This window comes from Pseudophryne corroboree, chromosome 1 (assembly GCF_028390025.1).
Source record: "Pseudophryne corroboree isolate aPseCor3 chromosome 1, aPseCor3.hap2, whole genome shotgun sequence".
In the NCBI taxonomy this organism is placed as follows: Eukaryota; Metazoa; Chordata; class Amphibia; order Anura; family Myobatrachidae; genus Pseudophryne; species Pseudophryne corroboree.
This window is the reverse complement of record NC_086444.1, coordinates 1,039,865,349-1,039,892,958: the sequence shown is the minus strand read 5'-3', so window position 1 is coordinate 1,039,892,958 and position 27,610 is coordinate 1,039,865,349.

Below are 27,610 nucleotides of genomic sequence, written 5' to 3'. Positions count from 1 at the left end.
GTGTCAGCAAACTGCAAAACTAAAATGCACCACAGGTATAGAATGTAGATGGATAGTATACTTAATGACGACACAGAGGTAGGTACAGCTGTGGCCTTCCGTACCGTACTGCTATATATACTGGTGGTCACTGTGTCAGCAAACTGCAAAACTAAAATGCACCACAGGTATAGAATGTAGATGGATAGTATACTTAATGACGACACAGAGGTAGGTATAGCAGTGGCCTTCCGTACTGCTATATATAGTATACTGGTGGTCACTGTGTCAGCAAACTGCAAAACTAAAATGCACCACATGTATAGAATGTAGATGGATAGTATACTTAATGAATGACGACACAGAGGTAGGTACAGCAGTGGCCTTCCGTACTGCTATTATATATAGTATACTGGTGGTCACTGTGTCAGCAAACTGCAAAACTAAAATGCACCACAGGTATAGAATGTAGATGGATAGTATACTTAATGACGACACAGAGGTAGGTACAGCAGTGGCCTACTGTACCGTAATGCTATATATTATATACTGGTGGTCACTGGTCAGCAAAACTCTGCACTGTACTCCTCCTATATAATATTATACTGGTGGTCCCCAGTCCCCACAATAAAGCAGCACACTGAGCACAGATATGGAGTCTTTTTCAGGCAGACAACGTATACTGGTGGTCACTGTCAGCAAAACTCTGCACTGTACTCCTGCTATATAATACAGCTGCTCCCCAGTCCCCACAATTAAGCAGTGTGAGCACAGATATATGCAGCACACTGAGCACAGATATGGAGCGTTTTTTCAGGCAGAGAACGGATAACTGGTGGTCACTGATCAGCAAAACTCTGCACTGTACTCCTCCTATATACAGCTGCTCCCCAGCCCTCCCCACAATTAAGCAATAGTGCACAGCACAATCAAGTTCAACAATAACGGAGAGGACGCCAGCCACGTCCTCTCCCTAACATTTCCAATGCACGAGTGAAAATGGCGACGACGCGCGGCTGCTTATATAGAATCCGAATCTTGCGAGAATCCGACAGCGGGATGATGACGTTCGGGCGCGCTCGGGTTACCCGACCCATACGGGAGAATCCGAGTATGGCTCGGACCCGTGTAAAAAGGGTGAAGTTCGGGGGGGTTCAGTTTCCGAGAAACCGAACCCGCTCATCACTAATACAAACCCACTGATCCTACTTGTGATATACAAATAAAGCCACGCTTATCTTGGTTTCTCTGCTGCGCACCACGGTTTATTAGCATAAACCTTTCATCTATTGTTCTCAGCTGCAATACAATACAGAGAGAACAATACATCAGGGGATTAAGTCATTACAGCAGGGGATTACGTCCGACTGCCCTGGCTCAATTAATCCTATTAAAGGCCAAGATAAAGTTGGCTCCATCTGTATCGTCCGTTCGATCAAACAGATGATATATCGCTCTGTGTGTATCTGTCATAACAGTCCATGCACACATGCTGATGTGAATACAAGTGCCTGCATGCACATGACCACAATTGCACAATTTTGCCCCTGTAAAGAATAATTAAAGGTTACCCCTTCTAGAAGAGCCTGTAGTTGCACTGGAGACAGTTTAAACAGTTTTGTAGCATAGATCACTATCTCCTTGGCTAGCCCTACTCTATGTTTTCATCTGGACCTTGCCTAACACTTGTTCTAGTACAAGACTGTGTGTTTTAATTTTGTCACATGTAATTTGTTAATCTGTTGTTTGCCTGATGTCTTTGTTTGCCTTATAACTTTCCATTGTCTTCCAGTCCTTGATACTTCTACCTACTGTATATTGGTTTGTCTGTTCTATTATTTTGTCCCAGTTTTGTTGGTTTTCCTTTGTTGTCATAGTATGCTATTTCTATCATGTCTATTTTTCTGTCTGATCTACACCATTGCCTGTCTTGTTACTCTCTGCATTCCCTCCCAACCTACTGTACCTACGGTATCTCTTGCATGTCTGTGAGTTCTTGCCCTAGGATACACTTTCTCAGATTTCATCACTTGTCAAACTATTGTTTCACTTTAATCAGTAACCTGTGTTTGTATTTAATCCACTCCCTAGATATGAAGGGGTAGACAGAGTCAGTTACAGCAAAGATTTCAATACTTAATTCAAATAGGTTCTGTTCATTAAGTAATGTCTATGGCTACATGGACCAGGCAAATTGCTTACTAATTACAGGGTGACCCTTATGCCAGAGGATGTTTTGGCTCGCAATGTTCATCTCACAGATGACTCTCAGGATTTTATAGGATTTATTTGGCTGTGTATTTGCCTTCTGCCATTTCCCAACTGGCAAACACAACCTTTGTCTTTATTTTTACTAACCCATTTAGAAGGATTTATCATTCACATATTTAGGGGGGTATCCAATTACCCGCAGTCATTCATTGCAGGTAATAAGTGCGCCAGGGGCTATCCAATTAGCCCTTATAAGCTGGTACGAGACGCAGCTAATATCAGGGATTTTGTTTCATCTGCCTCAGGCAAGCGAAACCAAAATCCTGGTTTCACTAAACCTGTGTGTTTATGGGAGGAGAGCTGACTTTTTACAGGCGATCCAACTGGATAGCCTGTAAAAAAATATTGGTGAAACATTGGTAAAAAGAGCAAAAAACTGGCATTTTTCACACCCGATGGTTTAGCTTAGCTAATTGGATAGTGTTTCAGTGTGGATTCATGAACTCCTCTTAGCAGGGGTGTCACTGCTCCTAATGACACCCGATGCGGGCGGCCATGAAACGGGACGTGGGTTAGCGGGAAGGGGCATGACTTAGTGGAAGGGGGCATGGCCGCATGTCCTGAATCCCTGTTTTTAGTATTCCAGGGTTTTGGGAGATACAGGCTGCCCCTTGGGAGTGCTATGATTGCAGTGGCGGCTCCTACACAGTGACAGGAACCAGGTGCTGCACGTAATGTTAAAGTGCAGCACCCGGCTCCTGTCACTGAGCAGGAGTTGGCATTTTGGTGTCACCCCTCAGCGGGAGAAGATGGGTACGGCCCACACCCATGGATGATGCCGCTTCCTTTTAGCATATGTTTACTGTCAATTATTTTGGATATTTTTATTTTAAGTTATGTTATATGTGTAATTTTCTTTTTATATACAGTAAACTTTACATGTAATTGCCACTATGTAAGAGATCCTATATCAGGTGAGCTCAGGGAGAATAGAAAACTCCTGTGAAGTAAAAGGGCATATTAATATATATACTGTATCAATTTGTAATATTATCGATCAGCTAAGTTTCTTTCAAGATTTTATATGATTAGTTATTTTAAAAGGAACAATCTACAGTGCATATTTAAAAATGTATTTAATCCATTGTATAGCAGCTCCAAGGGTAATTTAGTATTCTGTTTTTTTATTATTTTGATGTGAGCTACTGTATTTTATTTTTATTTTTATTTTTCTAAATCAACTCATACTGTACATATTTTCAGAGTTGCTTTTAATGCTGGAGCGGATGATATATTTTTTATCACAAAGAATATGGTCAAAGCTCCAGATAGAAAATTCCCTGCGTTAGGGATTAGCGAAGAGCCCTTCGTCACTCAGATACAAAAGTAGAAATAGAGATCATACATGCTCTAAGGATGATGTAGGATCACCTTGTTGATTTAAACAATCCATAGCAACAGACCTGCAAAAAAGAGCAAATGCAGCTAAAGAGAGCGAATTGGCACCTGGACAATCCATGGTGTGATGCATGGGGTAATAATGCTAAATATATATTTGCTGGGAAATTCCTGTCTGCTTTTATTTATTTATTTATTTATTTATTTATTTATTTATTAGCAGTTTCTTATATAGTGCAGCATATTCCGTTGCGCTTTACAATTAGAACAACAATTATAGAACAAAACTGGGCAAAGACAGACAGACAGACAGACAGACAGAGGTAGGAAGGCCCTGCTCGCAAGCTTACAATCTATAGGGAAATAGGCATTGATACACAAGGATAGATGCTACCTGTTACATAATGGTTCCCCAGGTTGCTAGGTTCTTAATGGGTTGTATATGATATGTTCACCCAGCAATGTTGGAAGACAAAATGTGAGTTTATGTGGACTGTACAGAGGGGATGTAACTTGATAGGGAAGCTGTTAAGGTTATGTGTTTGGGTCTGAAATTTGGTAGGCTTTTCATGAAGCACACAGACTTATTGTTACACTGAAATTTAGAGTTGAACTAGGACACACCCAGGGGTTAAAGTGAGCCAAACAGGGACACACCCAGGGGTTAAAGTGAGCTAGGACACACCCAGGGGTTAAAGTGAGCAGGAACAGAGTTCCATTTGGATTCTGCCTCCTCCAGCTCACCTAATCCGATTTCAGTCTGCACCACAGGGAGATGCTGGGCGCCCGCTGAGATTGTGTTATCAGCGGGCGCCCGGCTCCCTCCCCACAGCGGCAGCCGGCGGCAGGAGCTCACTACTGAGCTCCAGCTTCCGGCTCTGACGGTGTGCGGCGTGCTATGGGAGAGACGTCATGATTCTATGGGAGAGACGTGATTCTATGGGGGCTAACCACTCGGGGCAAACTACATGGGGACTAACTACTGGGGCAAACTACATGGGGGATAACTACTGGGGGAAAACTACATGGGGAAAACTACTGGGGGAAAACTATATGGGGGCTAAACTACTGGGGCTAAACTACATGAGGCTAACTACATGGGGCAAACTACATGGGGCTAACTACTGATGACAAACTACATGGGGGCTAACTACTGGGGCAAATGACATGGGGGCTAACTACTGGGGGCAAACTACGTGGGGGCTAAACTCCATGGGCTAAACTACTGGGGGTAAACTACACGGGGCTAACTACTGGGTACAAATTACATGGGGGCAAACTACGTGGGGGCAAACTACTGGGGGCAAACTACCGGGGGCAAACTACTGGGGGCAAACTACATGGGGGCTAAACTACTGGTGGCAAAATACATGAGGGCTAACTACAGGGGGAAAACTACATGGGGGTCAACTACTGGGGGCAAACTACATGGGGCTAAACTACTGGGGGCAAACTACATTGGGGCTAAACTACTGGGGGCAAACTACTTGGGGCTAACTACTGAGGGCAAACTACATATGGGCTACACTACAGGGGGTTAAATACTGTGGCAAACTACATGGGGGCTAAACTACTGGGGACAAACTACATGGGGCAAACTACATGGGGCAAACTACTCGGGGCAAACTACTCGGGGCAAACTACATGGGGGCTAACTACTGGGGACAAACTACATGGGGCAAACTACTCGGAGCAAACTACATGGGGGCTAACTACTCGGGGCAAACTACATGGGGGATAACTACTGGGGGCAAATTACATGAGGCTAACTACATGGGTCAAACTACTGGGGGCAAACTACATGGGGGCTAACTACTGGGGACAACTACATTGGGCTAACTACTGGGGCAAACGACATGGGATCTAACTACTGGGGACAACTACATGGGGCTAACTACTGGGGCAAACAACATGGGGGCTATCTACTGTGGGGCAAACTACATGGGGGCTAAATTCCATGGGCTAAACTACTGGGGGCAAATTACATGGGGCTAACTATTGGGGGCAAACTACATGGGGGCTAACTACTGGGGCAAACTACATGGGGGCTAAACTCCATGGGCTAAACTACTGGGGGCAAACTACATGGGGCTAACTCTTGAGGGCAAACTACATGGGGGCTAACTACTGGGGCAAACGACATGGGGGCTAACTACTGGGGGCAAACTACATGGGGGCTAAACTCCATGGGCTAAACTACTGGGGGCAAACTACATGGGGCTAACTATTGGGAACAAACTACAAGGGGGCTAACTACTGAGGGCAAACTACATATGGGCTAAACTACAGGTGGCTAAATACTGTGGCAAACTACATGGGGGCTAAACCACATGGGGGTTAACTACTGGAGCAAGCTACTGGGGCAAACTATTGGGGGCAAACTACATGGGGGCTAAACTACTGGGGGCAAACTACATCGGGGCTAAACTACTGGGGGCAAACTACTTGGGGCTAACTACTGGGGGCAAACTACTTGGGGCTAACTACTGAGGGCAAACTACATATGGGCTAAACTACAGGGGGTTAAATACTGTGGCAAACTACATGGGGCTAAACTACTGGGGACAAACTACATGGGGCAAACTACTCGGGGCAAACTACATGGGGGCTAACTACTCGGGGCAAACTACATGGGGGCTAACTACTGGGGGCAAACTACATGGGGAAAACTACTGGGGGAAAACTACATGGGGACAACTACTGGGGGCAAACTATATGGAGCTAAACTACTGGGGCAAATGACATGAGGCTAACTACATGGATCAAACTACTGGGGGCAAACTACATGGGGTCTAACCACTGGGGACAACTACATGGGGCTAACTACTGGGGCAAACAACATGGGGGCTAACTACTGGGGAGCAAACTACATGGGGGCTAAACTCCATGGGCTAAACTACTGGGGGCAAACTACATGGGGCTAACTATTGGGGGCAAACTACATGGGGGCTAACTACTGGGGCAAATGACATGGGGGCTAACTACTGGGGGCAAACTACATGGGGGCTAAACTTCATGGGCTAAACTACTGGGGGCAAACTACATGGGGCTAACTATTGGGGCAAACTACAAGGGGGCTAACTACTGAGGGCAAACTACATATGGGCTAAACTACTGGTGGCTAAATACTGTGGCAAACTACATGGGGGCTAAACCACATGGGGGTAAACTACTGGAGCAAGCTACTGAGGGCAAACTACATGGGGGCTAAACTACTGGGGGCTAAACTACAAGGGGGCAAACTACAAGGGGGCTAAACTACAAGGGGGCTAACTACTGAGGGCAAACTACATGGGGGCTAAACTACTGGGGGCAAACTACAAGGGGGCTAACTACTGAGGGCAAACTACATATGGGCTAAATTACAGGGAACTAAATACTGTGGCAAACTACATGGGGGCTAAACCACATGGGGGTAAAATACTGGGGGCAAACTACGGGGGACAAACTACATGGGGCAATTTACATGGGGCAAACTACATTGGGGGCTAACTACATGGGGCAAACTACATGGGGGCTAACCACTCGGGGCAAACTACATGCGGACTAACTACTGGGGGCAAGCTACATGGGGGATAACTACTGGGGGAGAACTACATGGGGGAAAACTACTGGGGGCAAACTATATGGGGGCTAAACTACTTGGGCTAAACTACTGGGGCTAAACTACTGGGGGCAAACTACATGGGGGCAAAATACATGGGGCTAAACTCCATGGGCTAAATTACTGGGGGTAAACTACATTGGGCTAACTACTGGGGGCAAACTACATGGGGTCTAACTACTGGGGGCAAACTACATTGGGACTAACTACTGGGGGTAAACTACATGGGGGCTAAACTACTGGGGTCAAACTACATGGGGGCTAACTACTGGGGGCAAACTACATGGGGGCAAACTACATTGGGACTAACTACTGAGGGTAAACTACATGGGGGACAATTACTGGGGGAAAACTACTCTTGGCAAACTATATGGGGGCTAAACTACTGGGGCTAAACTACTGGGGCTAAACTACTGGGGGCTAAACTACATGAGGCTAACTACATGGGGCAAACTACATGGAGTCTAACTACTGGGGATAAACTACATGGGGGCTAACTACTGGGGGCAAATGACATGGGGGCTAACTACTGGGGGCAAACTACATGGGGGCTAAACTACTGAGGGCAAACTACGTGGGAGCTAACTACTGAGGGCAAACTATATATGAGCTAAACTACATGGGGGCTAAACCACATGGGGTAAACTACTGGGGCAAACTACTGAGGGTAAACTACGGGGGGCTAAACTACTGTGGGCAAACTACTGCGGGCTAACTACTGGGGGCTAACTACTGGGGGCTAACTACTGGTTGCAAACTACATGGGGGCTAACTAGTGGGGGCAAACTACAAGGGGGCTAACTGAGGGCAAACTACATATGGGCTAAACTACAAGGGGCTAACTACTGTGGCAAACTACATGGGGACTAAACCACATGGGGGTAAACTACTGGGGGCAATCTACTTAGGGCAAACTATGGGGTGCAAACTACATGGGGCTAAACTACTGGGAGCTAAACTACTGTGGGCTAACTACTGGGGGCAAACTACTGGGGGCTAACTACTGGGGGCTAACTACTAGGGGCTAACTACATGGGGACTAACTACATGGGGGCTAACTACATGGGGGCTAAACTAAAGGGGGATAACTACTGGGGGCAATACTACATGGGGCATAACTACAGTGTTTTACTACTGGGGGCACTACTACATGGAGAATACCTTAGGGGCATTACTACTGAGGGAATTACTACTGGAGGCATTACCACTAGGGGCATTACTACTGGAGGAACTACTAAGGAGGGTGTTGTATAGGGGGCACTTCATAAGGGGCATCACTCCTGGGGACATAAGGGGCACCATTACTATGGACTCTACATAAGCGGCACCACTACTATGGGCTCCACATAAGGGGCACTACCACTTTGGGCACTACCGCTACAGTGAACATTGCAATAGGGGCACTACTGCTGAGAGCATTGTATAAGGGACATTACTGCTGCGGGCATTATGTGTATTAGTAGTGCTACTACAGTGGGTTTTGTGTATAAGTGGCATTAATGTGTGTCATAACATGAGTAAAGTACCTTACTCTGTGGTGTAATGTGAATAAGAATGTGCTACTGTGCAGCAAAATTTGAACTGGGGATACTAGTGTCTGATTACGCAACTTTCTACTTGAGAATGCGCCCCTTTTTTGCGGTGAACAACTGTGGCGCGCACAATCCCTTTAGAACTAAGGTGCTGGAGTGAGGGGGTGAGTTCCACCAACTCTCTAAGGCCACTTTAAGCACTGGACACACCCCTCCTAAAGCTAAATCTTTTATTATTATTAGAATTATTAACTTTTATTTGCAAGGAACCACAAAGTGTCCACAGCACTGCATAGGGGGGAGGGGTGTAAACATAAACAGCGCAACAGAGCACAAATACAGTGCACAACACAAGAGCGGAACTAGCAGCGGTGCAGCTGGTGTATTGCACACACGCAATAAAAAGGCCCACAGCAGGAGGTAATAACGAAAGGCCAGCCTTTCTCCCCTGGTGTTTCCTCTCTGAGGTGTTGTTATGAGTGCATTGCCTATAATAGCCCCATATAGTGCTTCACCTATAACAGCCTACAATCATTAACTCAGCGGCCACCAGGACTTGAACCCTTTGGTCTATTCATGAAGCAGTGAAAGGAGTGGAGAAGTGAGCCAGTGGAGAAGTTGCCCATGGCAGACAATCAGCTGCTCTGTACAATTGTATGGTATGCAAATTATAAAAGTTACTTCAATGCTGATTGGTTGCCATGGGCAACTTCTCCAATGGCTCACTTCTCCACACTTTTCACTGCTTTATGAATAGACCCCTTATTTAGTATTTTAAGCTCAGATTATACACGGGTTCGGTTCTCAGAGAATCGAACCCTACCGAACTTCACCACCCGAGCCCGGATCCGAGTCAGGCATGGATTTTCCCACTTGACTCGGAAACCAGAACAAGGCAAAACGTCACCATCCCGCTGTCGGATTCTCACGAGGTTTGGATTCCATATAAGGAGCCGCGCGTGGCCACCATTTTCACTCCGGCATTGGAGAGTGTAGAGATAGGACGTGTCTCCGTCCTCAGTGTCCTCAGTGTACTCAGTGTCCGTGTCTTGTGCTGCATCTGTCCAGTCACAGTGGTTGTGTCCTCTGCTGCCATATGTCAAGTGCTGCTGTATAAGTCCAGTCCATTGCAGTGGTGCTGTGTGGTCCTGCATCAGTCCAGTGGTGGTGTCCCTGTGCTGCTGTATATGTCCAGTGGTACTGCCGTATATGTCCAGTGATCCTGCTGTATATGTCCATTGATACTGCCATATATGTCCAGCGATCCTGCCATATAAATCCAGTGATCCTGCCATATAATTCCAGTGATCCTGCCGTATAATTCCAGTGATCCTGCCGTATTTGTCCATTGATACTGCCATATTTGTCCACCAGTACTGTCATATAAATCCAGTGATCCTGCCGTATAATTCCAGTGATCCTGAAGTATAATTCCAGTGGTACTGGCGTATAAGTCCAGTGATCCTGCTATATAATTACAGTGGTACTGGCGTATAAATCCAATCCAGTGATTCTGTCGTATATGTCCAGTGATACTGCCGTATACAGTATGTCCATTAATACTGCGTTATATGTCCAGCTGTACTGCTGTATATGTCCAGCGGTACTGCCGTATAAATTCAGTGATCCTGACGTATAATTCCAGTGATCCTGCAGTATAATTCCAGTGATCCTGCAGTATAATTGCAGTGATCCTGCCGTATAAGTCCAGTGATCCTGCCATATAATTACAGTGGTACTGGCGTATAAATCCAGTGCTCCTGCCGTATAATTCCAGTGATCCTGCAGTATAATTCCAGTGATCCTGCCTTATAATTGCAGTGATCCTGCCGTATAAGTCCAGTGGTCCTGCCGTATAATTACAGTTGTACTGGCGTATACGTCCAGTCCAGTGATCCTGCCGTATAAGTCCAGTGATCCTGCCATATAATTCCAGTGGTACTGGCGTATAAAACCCAGTGCTCCTGCCGTATAATTCCAGTGATCCTGCAGTATAAATCCAGTGATCCTGCTGTATAATTCCAGTGATCCTGCCGTATAATTGCAGTGATCCTGCCGTATAAGTCCAGTGATCCTGCCGTATATAATTCCGCATAAGTCCAGTCCAGTGGTGCTGTCCTGTACTGTATATTATTTACTCCAAATAAAGGGGTTATTCATTTTTAATCCAAATAATTTTCACAGGGTTTGTCCTGTGAGGTGTAGGGGTACGCTCTCCTGTACCGCATATTGTTATATAACTCCAGAAAAATAATGGAGAACAAAAATTGAGGATAAAATAGGGAAAGATCAAGAACCACTTCCTTCTAGTGCTGAAGCTGCTGCCACTAGTCATGACATAGACAATGAAATCCCATCAAAGTCATCTGCCAGGGCCAATGCCCAATGTGATAGAAGAGGGCATGTAAAATCCAAAAAGCCAAAGTTCAGTAAAAAGTTATAAATTTATATGGTCTGAGGAGAAACGTAAACTTGCCAATATGCCATTTATGACACGGAGTGGCAAGGAACGGCTAAGGCCCTGGCCTATGTTCATGACTAGTGGTTCAGCTTCACATGACGATGGAAGCCCTCATCCTCCCGCTAGAAAAATGATAAGAGCTAAGCTGGAAAAAGCACAGCAAAGAACTGTGCCTTCTAAGATGGTATCACAAATCTCCAAGGAGAGTCCAAGTGTGTCGGCGGTTGCGATGCCTGACCTTCCCAACACTGGATGGGAAGAGGTGGCTCCTTCCACCAGTTGCACGCCCACTGCAAGTGCTGGAAAGAGCACCCACAGTCCAGTTTCTGATATTCAAATTAAAGATGTCACTGTTGAAGTACACCAGGATGAGGATATGGGTGTTGCTGGCGCTAAGAAGGAAGTTGACGATGAGGATTCTGATGGTGATGTGGTTTGTTTTATTTAGGCACTGGGGGAGACACCTGTTGTCCGTGGGATGAATAAGCCCTTTGTGATGTCTGGGTAAAATACCAAAAAAGTCACCTATTCGGTGTGCAATTATTTCTCCACAAATCCGGACAACAGGTGTCAAGTCGTATGTTGCCTCTGTTAATCTGTAATAAATAAAGGTAAGGATGTTAACCACCTAGAAACATCCTTCCTTATACGTCACCTGCAGCACATTCATCAGAAGTCAGTGTCAAGATGAGAAACTTTGGGTAAGAGCATAAGCAGTCCACTGACACCTAAATCCCTTATTCCTTTTGCACCCAAGCTCCTGCAAGCCACACCTCCAACTCCCTCAACGTCAACTTCCTCTTCAGTCAGGAACATCAATAGTCCTGCAGGCCATGTCACTGGCAAGACTGAGGAGTCCTCTCCTAACCGGGATTACTTTGGAGGATCCTTAAGTGGTACTCCTGCTACTGTTGTTGCTGCCGCTGCTGTTGTTGCTGCTGGGAATCGATCGTCATCCCAGAGGGAAAATCGGAAGACTACTTGTACTACTTCAACTAAGCAATTGACTGTCCAACAGTCCTTTGTGAGGAAGGTGAAATATGACAGCAGTCATCTTTTGCAAAGTGGATAACTGAGGAATTGACAGCTATGTTGGTGTTAGAGGTGCGTCCGGTATCCGCCATTAGTTCAGTGGGACATGAAGAATTGTGTGAGGTACTGTGTCCACGGTATCAAATCCCATCTAGGTTCCACTTCACTAGACAGGCGATACCGAGAATGTACAGAGACGTCCGAAAAAGTGTTCTCAGTGTCCTAAAAAATGCAGTTGTACCCACTGTCCACTTAACCACGGACATGTGTACAAGTGGAACAGGGCAGACCAAGGACTATATGACTGACCGCACATTGGGTAGATGTATGACCTCCCGCAGCAACAACAGCAGCGGCACCAGTAGCAGCATATCGCAAACGCCAACTCGTTCCTAGGCAAACTATGCTATGTATCACCGCTTTCCGTAAGAGGCACACCACTGACAACCTCTTACAGAAACTGAGGGACATCATTGCACAATGGCATAACCCAATTAGACTCTCCTGGGGATGTGTGATATCAAACAATGCCACCAATATTGTGAGTGCATTACATCTGGGCAAATTCCAGCATGTCCCATGTTTTGCACATACAATTAATTTGGTGGTGCAGAATTTTTTTTAAAAATGACAGGGTCGTGCAGGAGATTCTGTCGATGGCCCGAAAAATTGTGGGCCACTTTCGGCATTCAGCCACAGCGTGCCAAAGACTGGACCGCCATCAAACACACCTGAACCTGCCCTGCCATCACCTGAAGCAAGAGGTGGTAACGATGTTGAATTCAACACTCTATATGCTTCAAAGGATGGAGGAGCAGCAAAAGGCCATTCAAACCTATACATCCACCTACGATATAGACAAAAGAGGGGGAATGCACCTGACTCAAGCGCAGTGGAGAATGATTTCCGTCTTGTGCAAGGTTCTCCAACCCTTCGAACTTGCCACACGTGAAGTCAGTTCAGACACTGCCAGCTTGAATCAGTTCATTCCCCTAATCAGGCTTTTGCAGAAGAAGCTGGAGAAATTAAAGGAGGAGCTAAGATGGTGCGATTCCGCAAAGTATGTGGGACTTGTGGATGGAGCCCTTCATTCACTTTGCCAGGATTCAAGGGTGGTCAATCTGTTGAAATCAGAGAACTGCATTTTGGCCACCATGCTCGATCCTAGGTTTAAAGCATACGTTGTATCTCTTTTTCTGGCAGACACTAGTCTGCAGAGTTTCAAAGACCTGCTGGTGAGATAATTGTCAACTCAAGTGGAACGTAACCCATCAACAGCAACTCCTTCACTTTCTCCCACAACTGGTGCTGCAAGGAAAAGGATAAGATTTCCTAACCCACCCGCTGGTGGTGATGCAGGGCAGTCAGGAGTGAGTGCTAACATCTGGTCCGGACTGAAGGACCTGCCAATGATTATTGACATGTCTACTGTCACTGCATATGATTCTGTCACCATTGAAAGAATGGTGGCGGATCATATCGATGACAGCATCCAAGTAGGAATGTCAGACAGTCCGTATGTATACTGGCAGGAAAAAGATGCAATTTGGATGCCCTTGCACAAACTGGCTTTATTTTACCTAAGTTGCCCCCCCCCCCTCCAGTGTGTACTCAGAAAGAGTGTTTAGTGCAGCCGGTAACCTTGTCAGCGATCGGCGTAAGAGGTTACCTCCAGAAAATGTGGAGACCTTTACCAGCAATTGCTTTCAGAAAGTACACAGGGACCTGTGAAGGTGGATTCCAGTGAGGACGAATCAATACTCTGTGAGGAGGAGGATGTACACAGTGAAAGGGTTGAGGAATCAGAGGATGAGGTCGAAATCTTGCCTCTGTAGAGCCAGTTTGTGCAAGGAAAGATTGATTGCTTCTTTTTTGATGGGGGTCATCTCAGCCACAGTCGTGTGGCAGACCTTCTTGCTGAAATGATTGGTTTGTTAAAGTGTGCATGTCCTGTTTATACGACATAAGGGTGGGTGGGAGGACCCAAGGGCAATTCCATCTTGCACCTCTTTTTCTTCTTTGCATCATGTGCTGTTTGGGGCCTAGTTTTTTAAAGTGCCATCCTGTCTGCCACTGCAGTGCCACTCCTAGATGGGCCAGGTGTTTATGCCACACATTTGTGTCGCTTAGCTTAGTTATACAGCTACCTCATTGCACCGCTTTTACTTCTTTGTATTATGTGCTGTTTGGGGCCTAGTTTTTTTAAGTGCCATCCTGTCTGCAACTGCAGTGCCACTCTTAGATGGGCCAGGTGTTTGTGCCGCACACTTGTGTTGCTTAGCTTATTCATACAGCTACCTCATTGCACCTCTTTTTCTTCTTTGCATGATGTGCTGTTTGGGGCCTATTTTTTAAATCTGCCATCCTGTCTGCCACTGCAGTGCCACTCCTAGATGGGCCAGGTGTTTGTGTTGCTTAGCTTAGTCATACAGCCACCTTGGTGCAACCTTTTGGCCTAAAAACAATATTGTGAGGTTTGAGGTGTTCAGAATAGACTGGAAATGAGTGAAAATGAATGTTATTGAGGTCAATAATACTGTAGGATTAAAACTTCCCCCAAATTCTGTGATTTTCGGTGTTTTCATGATTTTTAAAAAAATCATCCCAATCCAAAACCAAAACCAAAACACGAAAAGGTGGTTTTTGCAAAACCAATCCAAAACATGAGCGGGGAATTAGAACCAAAACCAAAACACAAAACACGAAAAGTGCCCGCCGCACATCTCTACATACACACATATATTTAAAGGAAAAAGGACACATCAGAGGCTACTAAAACTGTGGGGGTCATTCCGAGTTGATCGTTCGCTAGCTAGTTTTAGCAGCCATGCAAACGCTATGACGCCGCCCACTGGGGAGTGTATTTTAGCTTAGCAGAAGTGCGAACGCATGTGCAGCTGAGCTCTACAAAAACAGTTTGTGTAGTTTCACAGTAGCTCTGAACCTACTCAGCACTTGTGATCACTTTAGCCTGTTTGTGTCCGGATTTGACGTCATACACCCTCCCAGAAAAATGCCCAGCCACGCCTGCGTTTTTTCAGAAACGCCAGCGTTTTTGCAAACACTCCCTGAAAACGGTCAGTTGACACCCAGTAACGCCTCTTTCCTGTCAATCTTCTAGCGGCCGCCAGTGCGAGGGAAAACTTTGCTAGAACCAGAGCACAACCACAAAGAGCTTTGTACCTGTACGTTGCGCGTGCGCATTGCGGGGCATACGCATGCGCAGAAATGCCATTTTTTCACCTGATCGCTGCGCTGCGAAAATCGTCAGCGAGCGATCAACTCGGAATGACCCCTATATACGGAAAACAGCATGCCAGATCTTAAATATAGCCAGGCAATCCTCACAGAAGAATATGCTTGCCAGTTATCCCAAATGGCATTAACCACATAAGTGGCTAATATTTTTTTCCAAAAACCCCTCCTAAATTGTAAAAAAAAAAAAAATATTGATCGAATTAGGTTAAGTACATTTATTTAAAACATATCAACACGACTATTTCATAAAATATATATATATTTTTAAAAAATTTAAAAAACCCCACCAAAATATTGGTACAAACATTGATGACCGATATATCAAACCATCAATGATCGGACCATAGCAAATCTATATTTTCCCAGAAACCGCTGCTCTCTGCAGTGTTGGGTGGCTACACAAAAGGTGATTTTCAGCATGCCAGGCACTGGGGGGAGGGAACCAGGAAGCAGAGGGACTCTTCCAGCAGTGCTGCAGCCACACAGTGGGCTTCTGACTGGTCGCATCAGATGTGTCCATGTCAGGGAAAATCCAGCCTGATGTGGTCGCATCCAGGGCCGGTTCTTGGCCATGTGGCGCCCCGGGCAAAGTATAGGGGCGTGGCTTCAAATGGGGGCGTGGTCAGTTACGCCCCCATTTATGCCCCCTGTAGCGACGCTGAAAGAAAAAATAAAATAAAAGAAAGTAAACTTACCATCCCCGTTCCTGATCCAGACCGCTGCAGACCTCCTCCGCCGGCGGCGCCGCTCTTCTCCTCTCCTCTCCTCGATCTATGGGAGAGACGTTATTACGTCTCTCCCATAGAACAGCATAGACACTAGAGGTCAATTATGACCCCTAGTGTCTGTGCCACTATGCTGTGTGGTGCGCGATGACGTCATCGCGCACCGCACAACAAAGGTCCTCTCAATGAAGGGAAAATAAGATTTTACTCACCGGTAAATCTATTTCTCGTAGTCCGTAGTGGATGCTGGGACTCCGTAAGGACCATGGGGATTAGCGGCTCCGCAGGAGACTGGGCACAACTAAAGAAAGCTTTAGGACTACCTGGTGTGCACTGGCTCCTCCCACCAAGACCCTCCTCCAGACCTCAGTTAGGATACTGTGCCCGGAAGAGCTGACACAAATAGGAAGGATTTTGAATCCCGGGTAAGACTCATACCAGCCACACCAATCACACTGTATAACTCGTGATACTATACCCAGTTAACAGTATGAAATATAACTGAGCCTCTCAACAGATGGCTCAACAATAACCCTTTAGTTAGGCAATAACTATAAACAAGTATTGCAGACAATCCGCACTTGGGATGGGCGCCCAGCATCCACTACGGACTACGAGAAATAGATTTACCGGTGAGTAAAATCTTATTTTCTCTGACGTCCTAAGTGGATGCTGGGACTCCGTAAGGACCATGGGGATTATACCAAAGCTCCCAAACGGGCGGGAGAGTGCGGATGACTCTGCAGCACCGAATGAGCAAACTCTAGGTCCTCCTCAGCCAGGGTATCAAACAGTGGCGGATCTAGACTTAACTTTTAGGGGGGGGCGGTTTTAGAATTATAACTCCTCCCCCTAATCATAGCCCCTCCCACTTAGTAATACCCTTCCCGTTCGCTTCTAAAATTTCCTATTGTTGCCATTACTAATAAAATGTTGCCAGTTAGTGGAGAGAACCCTGCGCACTGGTGATACAGACTGGCGAATCGCCATTCCTTCCATCAGAGGTGGTAGAGGCTAAGACACTAGGGCAATTTAAATATGCATGGGATAGACATAAGGATATTCTTACAAAGAAATAAGGATCACATAAGGTTAGAGATAAAAATAATGTAAAAAAAAAAAAAAAGGGGAAGACTAGATGGGCCAAGTGGTTCTTATCTGCCAACAAATACTGTTTCAACAGCACACAGATTGAGCCGAAATTCACATTATAGCACACTGAATGAGCCGTAATTCACATTATAGCACACTGAATGAGCCGTAATTCACATTATAGCACACTGAATGAGCCGTAATTCACATTATAGCACACTGAATGAGCCGAAATTCACATTATAGCACAGTGAATGAGCCGAAATTCACATCATAGCACACTGAATGAGCCGAAATTCACATCATAGCACACTGAATGAGCCGAAATTCACATCGTAGCACACTGAATGAGCTGAAATTCACATTGTAGCACACTGAATGAGCTGAAATTCACATTGTAGCACACTGAATGAGCCGAAATTCACATCGTAGCACACTGAATGAGCCAAAATTCACATTATAGCAAGCAGAATGAGCCAAAATTCACATTATAGCACGCTGAATGAGCCGAAATTCACATTATAGCACACTGAATGAGCCAAAATTCACATTATAGCAAGCAGAATGAGCCAAAATTCACATTATAGCACGCTGAATGAGCCAAAATTCACAATATAGCAAGCAGAATGAGCCAAAATTCACATTATAGCACGCTGAATGAGCCGAAATTCACATTATAGCAAGCAGAATGAGCCAAAATTCACATTATAGAACGCTGAATGAGCCAAAATTCACAATATAGCAAGCAGAATGAGCCAAAATTCACATTATAGAACGCTGAATGAGCCAAAATTCACAATATAGCAAGCAGAATGAGCCAAAATTCACATTATAGAACGCTGAATGAGCCAAAATTCACAATATAGCAAGCAGAATGAGCCAAAATTCACAATATAGCACACTGAATTAGGCAAAATAATGCAGGGACATAATGCAGGGAGAAGAGGGGGGAGAAATGGGACACAGGGGACACAGGGGACACAGGGGACACCCCCCCCCCCACCACCACACAGACACACACACACACACGAGACACCTACTCATAGATGGCACACACTGGAGGCCGGGTCCCGCCGCGTTATTGGGTACTGGTGGAGAGCGGTGCAGCGCGGCGGGGGACGAGGAGAGAGAGAGCGTCCTAACGCGCGTACAGGGAGGAGGGGGCGTGGTCAGAACAGAAGCTGCTGTACGCGCGTGAGGACGCTCTCTCTCTCCTCGTCCCCCGCCGCGCTGCACCGCTCTCCACCAGTTCCCAATACCGCGGCGGGACCCGGCCTCCATCCCGGTGGCGGTATATCTAGGGGGGGCGTTCGCCCTAATCGCCCCCCGCTAAATCCGCCACTGGTATCAAACTTGTAGACTGTTGCAAAAATGTTTGAACCCGACCAAGTAACAGCTCGGCAAAGTTGTAAAGCCGAGACCCCTCGGGCAGCCGCCCAAGAAGAGCCCACTTTCCTCGTGGAATGGGCTTTTACAGATTTAGGGTTCGGCAGTCCAGCCGCAGCATGTGCAAGTTGAATCGTGCTACAGATCCAGCGAGCAATAGTCTGCTTAGAAGCAGGAGCACCCAGCTTGTTGGGTGCATACAGGATAAATAGCGAGTCAGTTTTCCTGACTCCAGCCGTCCTGGAAACATATACTTTTCAGGGCCCTGACTACGTCCAGTAACTTGGAATCCTCCAAGTCCCAAGTAGCCGCAGGCACCACAATAGGTTGGTTCACATGAAAAACTGATACCACCTTAGGAAGGAATTGGGAACGAGTCCTCAATTCCGCCTTATCCATATAAAATACAGATAAGGGCTTTTGTATGACAAAGTCGCCAATTCTGATACACGCCTGGCCGACGCCACGGCCCACAGCATGACCACTTTCCACGTGAGGTATTGTAGCTCCACGGATTTAAGTGGCTCAACCCAATGCGACTTCAGAAAATCCAACACCACGTTGAGATCTCACGGTGCCACTTGAGGCACAAACGGGGGCTGACTATGCAGCACTCCCTTAACAAAAGTCCGAACTTCAGGCAGTGAAGCCAGTTCTATTTTGGAAGAAAATCGATAGAGCCGAAATCTGGACCTTCATGGAACCCAATTTTAGGCCCATAGTCACCTCTGACTGTAGGAAGTGCAGAAATCGACCTAGCTGAAATTTCTCCTTTGGGGCCTTCCTGGCCTCACAGCACGCAACATATTTCCACCATATGCGGTGATAATGGTTTGCGTTCACTTCTTTCCTAGCTTTAAATAGCGTAGGGATAACTTCCTCCGGAATGCCCTTTTCCTTCAGGATCCGGCGTTCAACCGCCATGCCGTCAAACGCAGCCGCGGTACGTCTTGGAACAGACAGGCCCCCTGCTGCAGCAGGTCCTGTCTGAGCGGCAGAGGCCATGGGTCCTCTGAGATCATTTCTTGGAGTTCTGGTTACCAAGCTCTTCTTGGCCAACCCGGAACAATGAGTATAGTTCTTACTCCTCTCCTTCTTATTATTCTCATTACCCTGGGTAAGAGAGGCAGAGAAGGGAACACATACACCGACTGGTGCACCCATGGTGTTACCAGAGCGTCCACAGCTATCGCCTGAGGGTCCCTTGACCTGGCGCAATATCTTTGTAGCTTTTTGTTGAGGCGGGACGCCATCATGTCCACCTGTGGCCTTTCCCAACGGTGTTCAATCATTTGGAAAACTTCTGGATGAAGTCCCCACTCTCCCGGGTGGAGGTGGTGTCTTCTGAGAAAGTCTGCTTCTCAGTTGTCCACTCCGGGAATGAACACTGCTGACAGTGCTAACACATGATTTTCCGCCCATCGGAGAATCCTTGTGGCTTCTGCCATCGCCATCCTGCTTCTTGTGCCGCCCTGTCGGTTTACATGAGCGACCGCCGTGATGTTGTCTGACTGGATCAGCACCGGCCGGTGTTGAAGCAGGGGCCTAGCCTGACTTAGGGCATTGTAAATGGCCCTTAGTTCCAGAATATTTAAGTGTAGGGAAGTCTCCTGACTTTTCCATAGCCTTGGAAGTTTCTTCCCTGTGTGACTGCCCCCCAGCCTCGAAGGCTGGCATCCGTGGTCACCAGGACCCAGTCCTGTATGCCGAATCTGCGGCCCCCTAGAAGATGAGCACTCTGCAGCCACCACAACAGCGACACCCTGGCCCTTGGAGACAGGGTTATCCGCCGATGCATCTGAAGATGCGACCCGGACCACTTGTCCCACAGATCCCACTGGAAAATCCTTGCATGGGACCTGGCGAATGGAATTTCTTCGTAAGAAGCTACCACCCTTCCCAGGGCTCGCGTGCATTGATGCACCGACACCTGTATACGTATTAGGAGGTCTCTGTCTAGAGACGACAACTCCTTGGACTTCTCCTCCGGGAGAAACCCTTTTTATCCTGTTCTGTGTCCAGAACCATACCCAGGAACAGTAGACGCGTCGTAGGAACCAGCTGCGACTTTGGAATATTCAGAATCCAGCCGTGCTGTTGTAGCACTTCCCGATATAGTGCTACTCCGCCGAACAACTGCTCCCTGGACCTCGCCTTTATAAGGAGATCGTCCAAGTACGGGATAATTATTTCGGCCATTACCTTGGTAAATACCTCGGTGCCGGGGACAGACCAACGGCAACGTCTGGAATTGGTAATGACAATCCTGTACCACAATTTTGAGGTAATCCTGGTGAAGAGGGTAAATAGGGACATGCAGGTAAGCATCCTTGATGTCCAGTGATACCATGAAATTCTCCAGGCTTGCAATAATCGCCCTGAGCGATTCCATTTTGAACTTAAACCTTCGTATATAAGTGTTCAAGGCTTTCAATTTTAGAATGGGTCTCACCGAACCGTCTGATTTCGGTACCACAACATTTTGGAATAGTAACCCTGGCCTTGTTGAAGGAGGGGTACCTTGATTTCACCTGCTGGAAGTACAGCTTGTGAATTGCCGCCAGTACTACCTTTCTCCGAGGGCAGCAGGCAAGGCTGATGTGAGGTAACGGCGAGGGGGAGTCGCCTCGAACTCAAGCCTGTATCCCTGTAATACTATTTGCAGAACCTAGGGATTTACCTGTGGGCAAGCCCACTGGTCCCTGAAGTTCCAGAGACGCGCCACTACCGCACCTGTCTCCACCTGTGGAGCCCCAACGTCATGCGGTGGACTCAGAGGAAGCGGGGGAAGATTTTTGATCCTGGGAACTGGCTGCTGGTGCAGCTTTTTCCTTCTTCCCTTGTCTCTGTGCAGAAAGGAAGCGCCTTTGACCCGCTTGCTTTTCTGAAGTCGAAAGGACTGTACCTGAAAATACAGTGCTTTCTTAGGCTGTGAGGAAACCTGAGGTAAAAATTTTTCTTCCCAGCTGTTGCTGTGGATACGAGGTCCCAGAGACCATCCCCAAACAATTCCTCACCCTTATAAGGCAGAATCTCCATGTGCCTTTTATAGGCAGCATCACCTGTCCACTGCCGGGTTTCTAATACCCTCCTGGCAGAATGGACATTGCATTAATTCTGGATGCCAGCCGGCAAATATCCCTCTGTGCATCCTTTATATCTAAGACGACGTCTTTAATATGCTCTATGTTAGCAAACTATTATCCCTGTCTTAGAGTATTAATATTATCTGACTGGGTATCAGACCACGCTGCAGCAGCTCTATTTATGCTGAGGCAATTGCAGGTCTCAGTATATAACCTGAGTGTGTATATACAGACTTTAGGATAGCCTCCTGCTTATTATCAGCAGGCTCCTTCAAGGTGGCCGTATCCTAAGACGGCAGTGCCACCTTTTTTGACAAACGTGTGAGCGCCTTATCCACCCTAAGGGATATCTCCCAACGTGACCTATCCTCTGGCGGGAAAGGGTACGCCATCAGTAACTTTTTAGAAATTACCAGTTTCTTATCGGGGGAACCCACGCTACTTTACACACTTCATTCATTCATCTGATGGGGGAACAAAACACTGGCTGCTTTTTCTCCCCAAAAATAAAACCCCTTTTATGTTGTACTTGGGTTCATGTCAGAAATGCGTAACACATTTTTCATTGCCGAGATCATGTAACGGATGTTCCTAGTGGATTGTGTATATGTCTCAACCTCGTCGACACTGGATTTCACCTGCTGGACCTTGATTTCACCTGCTGGAAGTACAGCTTGTGAATTGCCGCCAGTACTACCTTTCTCCGAGGGCAGCAGGCAAGGCTGATGTGAGGTAACGGCGAGGGGGAGTCGCCTCGAACTCAAGCCTGTATCCCTGTAATACTATTTGCAGAACCTAGGGATTTACCTGTGGGCAAGCCCACTGGTCCCTGAAGTTCCAGAGACGCGCCACTACCGCACCTGTCTCCACCTGTGGAGCCCCAACGTCATGCGGTGGACTCAGAGGAAGCGGGGGAAGATTTTTGATCCTGGGAACTGGCTGCTGGTGCAGCTTTTTCCTTCTTCCCTTGTCTCTGTGCAGAAAGGAAGCGCCTTTGACCCGCTTGCTTTTCTGAAGTCGAAAGGACTGTACCTGAAAATACAGTGCTTTCTTAGGCTGTGAGGAAACCTGAGGTAAAAATTTTTCTTCCCAGCTGTTGCTGTGGATACGAGGTCCCAGAGACCATCCCCAAACAATTCCTCACCCTTATAAGGCAGAATCTCCATGTGCCTTTTATAGGCAGCATCACCTGTCCACTGCCGGGTTTCTAATACCCTCCTGGCAGAATGGACATTGCATTAATTCTGGATGCCAGCCGGCAAATATCCCTCTGTGCATCCTTTATATCTAAGACGACGTCTTTAATATGCTCTATGTTAGCAAACTATTATCCCTGTCTTAGAGTATTAATATTATCTGACTGGGTATCAGACCACGCTGCAGCAGCTCTATTTATGCTGAGGCAATTGCAGGTCTCAGTATATAACCTGAGTGTGTATATACAGACTTTAGGATAGCCTCCTGCTTATTATCAGCAGGCTCCTTCAAGGTGGCCGTATCCTAAGACGGCAGTGCCACCTTTTTTGACAAACGTGTGAGCGCCTTATCCACCCTAAGGGATATCTCCCAACGTGACCTATCCTCTGGCGGGAAAGGGTACGCCATCAGTAACTTTTTAGAAATTACCAGTTTCTTATCGGGGGAACCCACGCTACTTTACACACTTCATTCATTCATCTGATGGGGGAACAAAACACTGGCTGCTTTTTCTCCCCAAAAATAAAACCCCTTTTATGTTGTACTTGGGTTCATGTCAGAAATGCGTAACACATTTTTCATTGCCGAGATCATGTAACGGATGTTCCTAGTGGATTGTGTATATGTCTCAACCTCGTCGACACTGGAGTCAGACTCCGTGTCGACATCTGTGTCTGCCATCTGAGGTAACGGGCGCTTTTTTGAGCCCCTGATGGCTTTTGAGACGCCTGGGCAGGCGCGGGCTGAGAAGCCGGCTGTCCCACAGCTGTTTTACGTCATCCAGCCTTTTATGTAAGGAGTTGACATTGTCGGTTAATACCTTCCACCTATCCATCCACTCTTGTGTCGGCCCCACAGGGGGCGACATCCCATTTATCGGCCTCTGCTCCACCTCCACGTAACCTTCCTCATCCCACATGTCGACACAGCCGTACCGACACACAGCACACACACAGTGAATGCTCTGACTGAGGACAGGACCCCACAAAGTCCTTTGGGGAGACAGAGAGAGAGTATGCCAGCACACACCAGAGCGCTATATAACGCAGGGATTAACACTATAACTGAGTGATTTTTCCCCCAATAGCTGCTTGTATAAACAATATTGCGCCTAAATTTAGTGCCCCCCCTCTCTTTTTAACCCTTTGAGCCTGAAAACTACAGGGGAGAGCCTGGGGAGCTGTCTTCCAGCTGCACTGTGAAGAGAAAATGGCGCCAGTGTGCTGAGGGAGATAGCTCCGCCCCTTTTTCGCTGACTTTTCTCCCGCTTTTTTATGGATTCTGGCAGGGGTATTTATCACATATATAGCCTCTGGGGCTATATATTGTGATGATTTTGCCAGGCAAGGTGTTTATATTGCTGCTCAGGGCGCCCCCCCCCCCCCAGCGCCCTGCACCCATCTGTGACCGGAGTGTGAGGTGTGCATGAGGAGCAATGGCGCACAGCTACAGTGCTGTGCGCTACCTTGGTGAAGACAGAAGTCTTCTGCCGCCGATTTTCCAGAACACTTCTTTCTTCTGGCTCTGTAAGGGGGCCGGCGGCGCGGCTCCGGGACCGAACATCAATGGCCGGTTCCATGCGGTCGATCCCTCTGGAGCTAATGGTGTCCAGTAGCCTAAGAAGCCCAAGCTACCACCAGTTAGGTAGGTTTGCTTCTTCTCCCCTTAGTCCCTCGCTGCAGTGAGTCTGTTGCCAGCAGATCTCACTGTAAAATAAAAAACCTAAAATATATTTTCTTTCTAGGAGCTCAGGAGAGCCCCTAGTGTGCATCCAGCTCAGCCGGGCACAAGAATCTAACTGAGGTCTGGAGGAGGGTCTTGGTGGGAGGAGCCAGTGCACACCAGGTAGTCCTAAAGCTTTCTTTAGTTGTGCCCAGTCTCCTGCGGAGCCGCTATTCCCCATGGTCCTTACGGAGTCCCAGCATCCACTTAGGACGTCAGAGAAACTAGAGGTAGCGTCTAGTTTCCCTTCGCGGAGAGGACCTTTCCCTGCTACTAGAGCCTGCCGTGCGGTGCGCCTGACGTCATCACGCACCGCACGGCAATTTAGGACAGTCATAGACGCTAGGGGTTATAATTGACCTCTAGTTTTTATGCGCTCCTATGGATCCGAGGAGCGGCGCCGGCGGCGGAAGACGGAGGGCAGCAGTGGTCGGGAAACAGGAACGGGGCTGGTGAGTATTCTTGATTTTTTTTTACTAGGGGCACAGCAATGGGGGCAAAACTAATGGGGGCACAACAGCTACTGGGGGCAAAACTAATGGGGGCACAACAGCTACTGGGCGCAAAACTAATGGGTGCACAACAGCTACTGGGGGCAAAACTAATGGGGGCACAACAGCTACTGGGGGCAAAACTAATGAGGGTGCAGTACTGGGGGCACAGCTGCAGGGAGCCCAACAACTAATGGGGGCAAAACTAATGAGGGCACAGTACTGGGAGCAAAACTACTGGGGGCACAGCTGTAGGGGGCGCAACAGCTACTGGGGGCACAACTACTGAGGGCGCAGTACTGGGCGCACAGCTGCAAGGGGCACAGCTACTGGGGGCACAACAGATACTGGGGACACAACTACTGAGGGTGCAGTACTGGGGGCACAACAGCTACTCGGGGCAAAACTACAGGGAGCAAAACTGACCACGCCCCTTCCCTATGAAGCCACGCCCCTATTTTTGGCGCGTGCCTCAGGCGCGCACTAACTCTATTTCACCTGGGGGGGGCGCCAAAAGAAACTTTCGCCCTGGGAGCCACAAGGTCTAGGACCGGCCCTGAGTGCCTCCCGTTAACAACTGAATGGGAGAAAAGGGGCGGGGCCAAGCACTGGGCTGTAAAAGCCCATTAAAAAACTGCGGGGTAAGCTGCACATATGCAAGTGCCTCGTTGGCAGGGGAAACCCGCCCCTGTCAGCGAGGCAGATGTGATTGGACAGCGGATCCAGTACTGGATCCGCTGGTCCAATCACCTATAGGCATTGAGGTGAAGCTGCGGCGGGACCCGGCGCTACAGTGGAGCTGCCACTACAGAAGCACAGCAGAGGGGCAGCGGCGGCGGTGGGACCCGATGTTGGAGCTGCCTACAGCAGCGGCAGCTCCAGAGACAATGGGAGCTGGGGACCGCGCAGTGGCACCAGGCAGCGCTGGTACCTCTACTTCCTTGTCCTCAGCATCTCCGGCAGCATCTGCTTCCTCCGGGACTGGGGGCCCAGGACCAATCCAGGCAAGGGGGCGGGGGGGAGTTGTGCTGGGTGGGAAGTGTCTGGGCAGCTCACCCCCAGATCACTTGGACTGCAGCTCACCCCCAGATCACTTGGACTGCAGCTCAACCCCAGATGATCTGGGGTTGAGCTGCAGTCCAAGTGATCTGGGGGTGAGCTGCAGTCCAAGTGATCTGGGCAAGATCACTTGGACTGCAGCTCACCCCCAGATCACTTGGACTGCAGGGACAGGGAAAAATAAATAAAATAAATGTAAAAAAATATATATATTTATATCACAGCTGCCCACCGCTGACCGGCGCTCACTGCCGCACGCTGCACTGCCACTGAAAGCTGACCACCACAGACCACAACTGGCAGTGGTCAGAGGGACATCAAAGGTGCAGCAACGGACAGCCTAGTATCGCTGCATCCCTCGCAGACCATGGGCTCATCCGCCACCGACAACCACAGTGCCTTCCGCACCTCCGCTGCATATATCAGGTAACGTTCCCCTGCTTCCTTATGTCCCTGCTGTCACTCTCTCTGTCCCTGCTGTCACTTTCTCAGTCCCTGCTGTCACTCTCTCTCCCTGTCCCTGAATTGTGGGTCATACCATGTGCTATAATGTGAATTTCGGCTCATACCGTGTGCTGTAATGTGAATTTCCAGTCATACCGTGTGCTGTAATGTGAATTTCGGCTCATACCGTGTGCTGTAATGTGAATTTCGGCTCATACCGTGTACTGTAATGTGAATTTCGGCTGATACCGTGTACTGTAATGTGAATTTCGGCTGATACCATGTGCTGTAATGTGAATTTCGGCTCATACCGAGTACTGTAATGTGATTTTCGGCTCATACCATGTGCTGTAGTGTGAATTTCCACTCATACGGTGTGCTGTAATGTGAATTTCCTCTCATACCGTGTGCTGTAATGCGAATTTTCGGCTCATACCGTGTGGTCTGGATTTGGAGTCACCCTCAAAATTAAAGTGGAAAAACACACTACAGGCTGATCCAACTTTGATGTAATGTCCTTAAAACAAGTCAAAATGAGGCTCCGTAGTGTGTGTGGCCTCCACGTGCCTGTATGACCTCCCTACAATGCCTAGGCATGCTCCTGATGAGGTGGCGGATGGTCTCCTGAGGGATCTCCGCCCAGTCCTGGACTAAAGCATCCGCCAACTCCTGGACAGTCTGTGGTGCAACGTAGCGTTGGTGGATGGAGCGAGACATGATGTCCCAGATGTGCTCAATTGGATTCAGGTCTGGGGAACGGGCGGGCCAGTCCATAGCATCAATGCCTTCGTCTTGCAGGAACTGCTGACACACTCCAGTCATATGAGGTCTAGCATTGTCTTGCATTAGGAGGAACCCAGGGCCAACCGCACCAGTATATGGTCTCACAAGAGGTCTGAGGATCTCATCTCGGTACCTAATGGCAGTCAGGCT